The sequence below is a fragment of the Nelumbo lutea genome, chromosome 1 (assembly GCF_056320005.1).
Source record: "Nelumbo lutea isolate HS-2025 chromosome 1, American lotus-T2T, whole genome shotgun sequence".
NCBI classification, from domain to species: Eukaryota; Viridiplantae; Streptophyta; class Magnoliopsida; order Proteales; family Nelumbonaceae; genus Nelumbo; species Nelumbo lutea.
Window position 1 is genome coordinate 34,603,676 of NC_142684.1, and position 9,114 is coordinate 34,612,789.

Sequence of the window (9,114 nt, forward strand, 5' to 3'; positions counted from 1 at the left end):
AATTTGTAAACTGTTGTTCTACTCAGAGATTACTGAATTCAGACCTGTTTGTAAATTGCTACTGAATTCTGTATATTGAATAAGATGTTGATATGCTTTTAGTTAGCTGCATTTATTTATTTTAGGATGTAGGTTTGTATATTCCAATACTTCACTTTACATTTTCAGTTGTAATAGGATTAGTTATTTATTTTCTTTTGTGAATATTGGCCTTTTTATTGCTTTGACCTTTACAGTTTATGACAAGCAGACCTGAACTGGAAGAGATCCTTTACGACCCGGAGATTGAACGGACTCTCCGTATCCGTTTGAGAGCTGCTAGGCAAGTTAGACAAGAAGCACAAGAAATGGCTGAACAAAGAACTATGATGGATTATGCCAAGCCTACCCTCACCGGGACTGTCTCCAGCATTATCAGGCCAACTATTGCTGCCAATAACTTCAAAATTAAACCGGCCATAATCCAAATGATACAAAATACGGTTCAGTTTTGTGGTATGGCCCATGAGGATCTGAATGCCCATATTGCTAACTTCTTGGAAATCTGTGACACCTTCAAACACAATGGGGTAAGTGATGATGCCATCCAGCTGAGGTTATTCCCATTTTCTTTGAAGGATAAAGCCAAAGCTTGGTTGAACTCATTACCGGCAGGATCTATAGCCACATGGGACGAAATGGCCAGCCGTTTTCTCTCTAAATATTTTCCCCCTTCTAAAACTGCTAAAATGAGGAATGACATCACTACTTTTTTCCAGCAAGAGGGGGAATCTCTCTATGAGTCCTGGGAACGTTACAAGGAGCTACTAAGGAGGGTTCCTCACCATGGCCTTCCGATTTGGCTGCAGGTGCAAACATTTTATAATGGTCTGACCGATTCAAACAAGACCATCTTAGATGCAGCAGCTGGGGGCTCCATAAACAATAAGACTCCCGAGGTTGCCCATGCACTCATCGAGGAGATGGCAGCCAATAACTACCAATGGCATTCAGAAAGGACACCAGTTAGAAAGCAGCATGGCCTTCATAATGTGGATACATACACAGCTCTCTCTGCACAAATAGGAGCACTTAGCAAAATATTTGATGAGATGCAGATGGCAGCTATGCATGTACAGTATGATAAGTGTGGGGGAGGCCATGATAGCACTGAATTCCAAGTTGGCAGTCAGTCTTTTCAGTCCACAGAACAAGTAGACTTTGTTGGCAACTTTACAAGACAGCCAGGAAATCAGTACCATCATGCCCATAACCCCGGATGGAGAGGCCACCTGAATCAGCATGCACCTAAGCCTTTCCACCAAATCTTCTATCAACCGGAACCGAAATCTAACTTGGAGGAGCTGATGACCAAGTTCATAGCTAGTGCGGAAAATAGATTTCAGAAAAATGAAACATCGATAAGGAACTTGGAAACTCAGGTTGGGTAGCTGGCACAGATGATTTCAGAAAGGGCTCCGGGTACCTTACCTAGTAACACCATGGTAAACCCAAGGGAACAAGAGGCTGTTGGGAGAATTCCCAATTCAGATACTTAGTCATAAACTGTCTTACTTGCTTTTTGTTTTTATTTTTCATAGCATTTAAGTTTAGTTAGTTTTTCTTAGAATTTAATTGAATAAAGATACTGATCTCCTCTTCTAGTTTGCAAGTGATTTCTAGCAGAAGAAGTTTTCCACCGACAACATATTGCAGAATTTAAGAATGATCTTCAGGGAATTCCTCTAAATACCTCCTATTACTTGATGATGCTCTTGCTAGTTTTATTGTTACTGCCTAACACTACGAACATTGAGGACAATGTTCATCTTAAGTGTGGGGGAGTGAGCCCGAGGCTAGGGTATGGGGGTTGAAACCATGCACCTCATTCACCCCAACACACATATGCAGGCAATGACATAACCAAAAAAGACTGGAACCCCTCAAGTTCATTACTATTTATTTGATGATTTTTAAGAAAGAATTCAATGAGTTGAGGGAGATTGATGTACTTGTTAAGTTTTTATTCTTGTGAATGACCCAATTTGATATATGCATGAGAAAAGGGGAGCTGAATATGCTTTTCAGCATGACTAGCCCTAACTATCTTCATGTGTATGGAAGCCCTTGATTTCATGGTTAATGGTCAAGAGAGCTAGTGCACATCTGAAGTGCTGATTCTTGAGAATCAATAATTGCAAAGAAGGACAAAAGCCCAAATTGACTCTGATGTGTTGCTCATTGTGACACTAGCAAGTGCACTAGCCGTTCAAGTAATAAAGTAGAGAGTGAAGTATCGTTCCCACGAGGATTTAGGAAACAATTACCAATACTAAATTGAGCACTTCTTATCTGATCAACAAATAAATCAAAACTCTAATGAAAGTTAAGAAATCCTAAATTAAAATCTATCTAAATCATTGGTCCAATTGCCTTCAATTCAGGTTAGAAGAGTAAGTAGTAAATGTCAATCTCAAAATTCAGCAATCTATCAATTTGGATCATTCGAATGAATCATGATTGAGCCTTGGTTTGGTGAAACCCCAAGGTCATGAACAGCCTCTCTCAAGCACATGTTCATCCTATGCATGAGTGACGGTTCTTCTATCTCTAGCAAGAATCTAATCCCCATGCATGCATTTCTTCAAACACTTCTAAGGCATCAATTCAAATCTGAATTGATCACCAACTGAATTGTGCAAGTTATCTCTAACCTTGCACTCAATTCAGTTCTTGAATAGTAGATCTGAATTCCTAGAGTCTCTCTCAAGCACTCTAGGAATTCCAAGCTGTAGATTAATTCGCCCAATCTGAAAATTGCAGATCTGAATTCTCTTTCAAGCAATTCAGATCTTGCAATCTCAGATCTGAGAATTCAGATCTGAGTTTTGAAGGTTAGTTGACCGAATTAATCTACAATCACACCCTTATTCAAGAAACTTCAAATACAATGCATGACCATTTGAATGAATCAAAAAGAATTAGATTGCTGAACTGAAATTTTACAAGCTGAAATACATCAAGGAAGAATGGAAACAAGGAGAAAGAAGAAAGAACATATAACTAAGAAACTGAATTCAAATCAAAAGAGAATGAAACTACAAATGATTTATTACAGAAGATCTTTGAATCACAAACTCTCAATTCGAACTCACCTTCTTCTTCTAGCTTGCTTGTCTTGAACTTCCTTCAGCCCTTCTTCTTCTTCTTCCTTGTGCCTAGCCTTCTTCTCTTCTCTTCTCTCAAGGTGGCCGAACCTCTAAGTGTGGGAGAGCCTTCCTCTCAAGCAATTGAACAACTTTCTCCCCTCCTAGATGCCTCCTTATATAGTTTTTCAAGGGGGCTCTTGCCCCTTCTTGAAGCCTCTAGAATGGGGTGTATTACACCCCTCATGAACCTTCTAGAGTGCTCCCTCCTTCTCTTCAAGAAACATCTAGGAGTTGCCGCCCCTAGCTCCCTTTTGGCTGCTATTTGGGCTACAACTTAGCTTGCTTTTGAGCTCATGTGGGCTACACTCTAGGCTGTTATTTGGGCTAAAAATGGGCCTTCCTTGCTGGGCCGAATTCTACTCATAGCTAGGCTTTATTTTCTTGGGTTTTCTCAAGGAATTCACTTGCTCTTTTTGGGCCGAAGTGCTCTCTCTTGCTTCCACGACCGGGCTGGACTGAAATTGGTCTTTTTGAACCTTCTTTTCTTGCCTTTTTCCTTCATTTTCTTGGATTGATTATCCCTGAACTTATTCTTAGCATTAAGCTAAATTAAGGCAAAAATTAATAAAACCGGCATAAAAATCCATGCTAAAGTCCTCAAAAATTATAGATAAATTGTAAGTTCATCAAATACCCCCACACTTAAGCTTTTGCTTGTCCTCAAGCAAAGACATCAGCCATAAACTTAACATTCCCCCCCTTCTGTTCTCACCATTTACCTGGTGAACTTTTTAAGATAGAAATGCATTGAGTAGTCGGGGAACTTTTGTAAGTGCTCAACTCTTATTCTTGTAAATTACCATTTAAGATATGTATCAGATCCGAGGAAAGGAGAGTATGAATTTCATCATAGTCTAGCCTTCACTCCTAATTCATATATAAATCAGCTCCTTAATTGTCAAGGTTAATAATCAAATTTCACTAAGTTTCACATCTGTAACTAAATCTCAATGAGAGTTCAACTTTAGAGTGCCCCTTTGAACCTCGGTTGTCACCACAATTACTTATTTCTAAGGGTGAGTGCATCTTATGCTCCATCTCACCCTTTTTTTTTCTCTTTTTTTTTTTTTTTTTTTCGGTGTGAGTGCATTTTATGCTCCATCTCACACACTTTTCTCTCTCTTTTTTTTTGGTGTGAGTGCATCTTATGCTCCATCTCACACTGGTCACTTGCTTGAGGTAGGTAAATAGGACTCATGTTCTAAGCTGCTAGTTTTACTATTCAGCTCAGAATAGCATAGTCAATTTGGGCTTTTGAACCTTCTTTGCAATTATTGAACCTCAAGAATTAGCACTTCAGATGTGCACTAGCTCTCTTGACCATTAACAATGAAATCAAGGGCTTCCATACACATGAAGGAAGTTAGGGCTAGTCATGCTGAAAGGCATATTCAGCTCCCCTTTTCTCATGCATATATCAAATTGGGTCATTCACAAGAATAAAAACTTAACAAGTACATTAGTCTCCCTCAACTCATTGAATTCCTTCTTAAAAATAATTATCGAATAAATAGTAATGAACTTGAGGGGTTCCAGTCTTTTTTTTTTTTGGTTACGTCATTGCCTGCATATGTGTGTTGGGGTGCATGAGGTGCATGGTTTCAGCCCCCATACCCTAGCCTCGGGCTCACTCCCCCACACTTAAGATGAACATTGTCCTCAATGTTCCTATTGTTAGGGGATCACAAAAAAATAAACAACAAGAGAAATACCAAGTAAAGAGAAGGGTGTATAGAGGACTTCCTGAAGATTAATTTCCATATATGCAAGAGTTCTTTTGGTGGGAGCCTCTTTTGCTAGAATTTACATGCAAGAGAGATCAAGAGCTTTGTTCTAACTAAAAATAATTTAAACCAAATAATAAAAAGACTATTATACACAATTCCAAACAATGTAAATAATTTAACCAGTCTGTAATACACAACAGAAACTTACAAGGCCAAGAAGTTTGAATTCTATCTAACAAAATAAATAAATAAATAAATTTAAAAAAAAACAAGATCAAAAGCCAATATAAATATCTCTTGGAATCTGATATGCAAGTGATAAACAAGTGATTTACAAGATTGAAACTAGCCTAGAAGTCTAAGTGTTCTTGAAATCATCACACTACCAAAGTTATTTGATTTTTTTTTTTTTTTTTTTTTTGGTTAGAACTTGACTTTTGAGAACAGTCACTTACAAAAACTCCAAACCTAATATCAATAAGTAGGTCTAAAATCTGTTGCAGTTAGGTCTGAAATAAGTTTGATCCCAAGAGCTTAAGACTTCTCTTTCAAGTCCCAACTTAAATGTCTTGTATGCCTCAGACCTGAAATCAGATCTGCAATTTTATAATGAAAGCAGCCTTGATTCAGATCTGAATACCATTACATCAAAAATATGAAGCTCTTTTTGGACCTCACAAACATTAGTCCTAATCCAATACAACCAATTCAGATTGGGTGCAAGTGATTTAAAAAATAACAAAACATCAAGTTCAAAGAAATTTCAGATCATGTACTCATACTGCCTCTGATTCTCATGCACTTCAGAACTGATTTTACCATTCATGGCTTAAATTTTCATCAATGAGGCAAGTCTGATGCATCAAATTGTGAATTGGGTGCTGTCACTACCCGAATTCACATCAAAATAGAGTGGGTTCAGGTCTGAGTTCAGATGAACTCAAATCTGAACCTAGCAGAATGCAGTCCTGCAACCGGCTGAACTCAGATCTGAAATTCAAATCTGAGTTTCAGATTTGAAAACTCACATGCTATTTTTTCATTGTTTTCTTTTTATTTTCTTTATCTATTTTTTTTTCTTTTTTTTCTTTTATAAATCTAAAACAAAATACAGCAATGCAACCAAAATCTTTTTGGATGAGTGCAGGTCTGATTGATGAATGCAATTCAGATCTGAACTCATTTTAAATTTTTTTTTTTTTTTTTTCGGTTGAGTGCTGCAGTTCTGCTATAGTAGATCTGAGTGCCGAATGCAACTCAGATCTGCAACACTCATGATTTTGTGATTTTTTTTCTTTTAGAGGGTAATAACTTCAAGATAGAAAGCAAAACAGGTCTCCTTTTATTAAAATTAAACTGAAACAAGGAAAATAAAGTAATCTACTAAAGAGAAAAGAAGCATAACTACAGTAATACAGCAGTTGCATTCAAAGCAAAAATGAAAAATTAAGCAAATTAAACCAACTATGAATGCAATGCTGAAGAACTACATCTACCAGCTACACTAAATCAACAATCAAATATGAAGTAGGTCAACAATCGGAAAGAGAGCTAACTAGATCAGCAGTGGAGTTTCATGCTAATTGCTGTACTGTAGCAGCCCTACTACAGCTCTGAATGCTAGTGGAATGCACTGCTGCTTTTATTGAATATGTGAGGCATCACAATTATTCAATCCAAACACACATCCTCACCAAATTTAGATTGGGTACAAGTGGGTAAAGCCAAGAATTCAGTCCACCCAGAATTCATAGAATGCTCTGTATCAGCTCAGTCCTCACATCATATCAACTGCATTTCAGATTTGAATTTCTCTCATTCTTTGCTATCCATTCACCCTTGAGGCAGGTTGGATGTATCATAGGGTGGATTGGGGTAGTGATGGCACCCAATTCACCTCAAACTTGCATCGGTTCAGATCTGAGTTCAAAGGAATTCAGATCTGAACTGAGCAGATCTGTAACAGCAGAATTCAGATCTGAACTCAAGTCTGAGTTTGGATCTGAATTCTCAATTGCCTTACCTTCAGTTATTGCTACCAAATTGTTTTTGGGGAATAGTATAAGTGCCCTAGGGTGAATTGGGGTGGTGATGACACCCAATTCCCCTCAAAATTTCATCAGTTCAGGTCTGAGTTCAGAGGAACTCAGATCTGAACTGTTGCAGATCTGCAATAGTAGAATTCAGATCTGAACTCAGATCTGAGTTCTGATCCGAATTCTCAATTGCTCCTCTGGTTGTTCAAAAGATCTCCCCCTTTTTTATTCATTTGTTTTTTTTTTCTTTTTGTAATGAAAGAAAAGAATAATAAAATCTGAAACACAAGCAACTCTTTTCGGCTGAGTGCTGCAGATCTGAAATCTGCTGATCTGAGTGCCAAATGCAACTCAGATCTGCAACACTCATGTTTATGTGAATTTTTTTTTTTCTTTTTGAAGGGAACAACACCAAGATTGAATAGAAATCAAATATGCCTTTATTAAAATGAAACTGAAACCAAAAAAAGAAAGTAATCTACTTAAGAAAGAAGAAACATAACTACAGTAGTACAGCAGTTGCAGTCCAAGCTGAAATGAAAAAGTTAGCAAATTAACCCAACTATGAATGCAATGCTGAATGAGATCAGATTAAGAATGCTCAATGTTTCCTAATATTGCTTCTCTAAGTCCCCGGCAACGGCGCCAAAAACATGATGTGTTGCTCATTGTGACACTAGCAAGTGCACTAGCCGTTCAAGTAATAAAGTAGAGAGTGAAGTATCGTTCCCACGAGGATTTAGGAAACAATTACCAATACTAAATTGAGCACTTCTTATCTGATCAACAAATAAATCAAAACTCTAATGAAAGCTAAGAAATCCTAAATTAAAATCTATCTAAATCATTGGTCCAATTGCCTTCAATTCAGGTTAGAAGAGTAAGTAGTAAATGTCAATCTCAAAATTCAGCAATCTATCAATTTGGATCATTCGAATGAATCATGATTGAGCCTTGGTTTGGTGAAACCCCAAGGTCATGAACAGCCTCTCTCAAGCACATGTTCATCCTATGCATGAGTGACGGTTCTTCTATCTCTAGCAAGAATCTAATCCCCATGCATGCATTTCTTCAAACACTTCTAAGGCATCAATTCAAATCTGAATTGATCACCAACTGAATTGTGCAAGTTATCTCTAACCTTGCACTCAATTCAGTTCTTGAATAGTAGATCTGAATTCCTAGAGTCTCTCTCAAGCACTCTAGGAATTCCAAGCTGTAGATTAATTCGCCCAATCTGAAAATTGCAGATCTGAATTCTCTTTCAAGCAATTCAGATCTTGCAATCTCAGATCTGAGAATTCAGATCTGAGTTTTGAAGGTTAGTTGGCCGAATTAATCTACAATCACACCCTTATTCAAGAAACTTCAAATACAATGCATGACCATTTGAATGAATCAAAAAGAATTAGATTGCTGAACTGAAATTTTACAAGCTGAAATACATCAAGGAAGAATGGAAACAAGGAGAAAGAAGAAAGAACATATAACTAAGAAACTGAATTCAAATCAAAAAAGAATGAAACTACAAATGATTTATTACAGAAGATCTTTGAATCACAAACTCTCAATTCGAACTCACCTTCTTCTTCTAGCTTGCTTGTCTTGAACTTCCTTCAGCCCTTCTTCTTCTTCTTCCTTGCGCCTAGCCTTCTTCTCTTCTCTTCTCTCAAGGTGGCCGAACCTCTAAGTGTGGGAGAGCCTTCCTCTCAAGCAATTGAACAACTTTCTCCCCTCCTAGAGGCCTCCTTATATAGTTTTTCAAGGGGGCTCTTGCCCCTTCTTGAAGCCTCTAGAATGGGGTGTATTACACCCCTCATGAACCTTCTAGAGTGCTCCCTCCTTCTCTTCAAGAAACATCTAGGAGTTGCCGCCCCTAGCTCCCTTTAGGCTGCTATTTGGGCTACAACTTAGCTTGCTTTTGAGCTCATGTGGGCTACACTCTAGGCTGTTATTTGGGCTAAAAATGGGCCTTCCTTGCTGGGCCGAATTCTAATCATAGCTAGGCTTTATTTTCTTGGGTTTTCTCAAGGAATTCACTTGCTCTCTTTGGGCCGAAGTGCTCTCTCTTGCTTCCACGACCGGGCTGGACTGAAATTGGTCTTTTTGAACCTTCTTTTCTTGCCTTTTTCCTTCATTTTCTTGGATTGATTATCCCTGAAC

General features: G+C 37.9%; 1 non-coding gene across 1 annotated transcript; it reads right to left on the bottom strand.

Moving 5' to 3' along the window:
* Positions 1 to 725: 725 nt before the first annotated feature.
* On the bottom strand, positions 726 to 832 carry LOC148874236 (small nucleolar RNA R71). Its single transcript, XR_016106309.1, has one exon. It is a non-coding gene; the product is annotated as a small nucleolar RNA R71 (small nucleolar RNA).
* Between the last annotated feature and the right edge of the window lie 8,282 nt (positions 833 to 9,114).